Source organism: Etheostoma spectabile, chromosome 13, assembly GCF_008692095.1.
Source record: "Etheostoma spectabile isolate EspeVRDwgs_2016 chromosome 13, UIUC_Espe_1.0, whole genome shotgun sequence".
In the NCBI taxonomy this organism is placed as follows: Eukaryota; Metazoa; Chordata; class Actinopteri; order Perciformes; family Percidae; genus Etheostoma; species Etheostoma spectabile.
Window position 1 is genome coordinate 3,650,761 of NC_045745.1, and position 475 is coordinate 3,651,235.

Here is a 475-nt window from a genome sequence, read left to right on the forward strand (position 1 = left end):
GTAGACTTTGCTTGCTATCTAACCTTTGAACAGAAACAATTGACAGGCCTAGGCCTAGGTTTTTATATATATATTTTTGATATATATATACAATGTTTGATCAAAATCTGACACAGTAACAACCTGTAATTCCATTTTAACCCAGAAGACTCTGACAGCGCACAGGCACCTGCCTGGAAAATAGCTTATATTAATAAAAAAAAAATTATTTAATTGCCAAGACATTTACATGTATCTAATAGAGCAGTGTTAATATTATATGAGGCCATCCTCAACCTTACAGTGGGCTACTAGCTTTGTAGCTAGTAGCCCACGTTCACTCAGTGTTTTGTTGTTAAACTGTGTGTAAAAAGAAATCATTACAATCATACTGTATATTCAAACATAAACAAACTGGTGTCCCATAGCACCAATAGAATCAAAGCTATAATGGAATAGAATCAATAACTATTTGGATTGAAAACATAAGAATACA

The 475-nt window shown here is 32.8% G+C and overlaps 1 protein-coding gene across 4 annotated transcripts in view; it reads right to left on the bottom strand.

Moving 5' to 3' along the window:
* The window catches only part of tex14 (testis expressed 14, intercellular bridge forming factor), a 33,546-nt gene that overhangs the window by 11,327 nt on the left and 21,744 nt on the right, over positions 1-475 (bottom strand). The window lies entirely within an intron of this gene.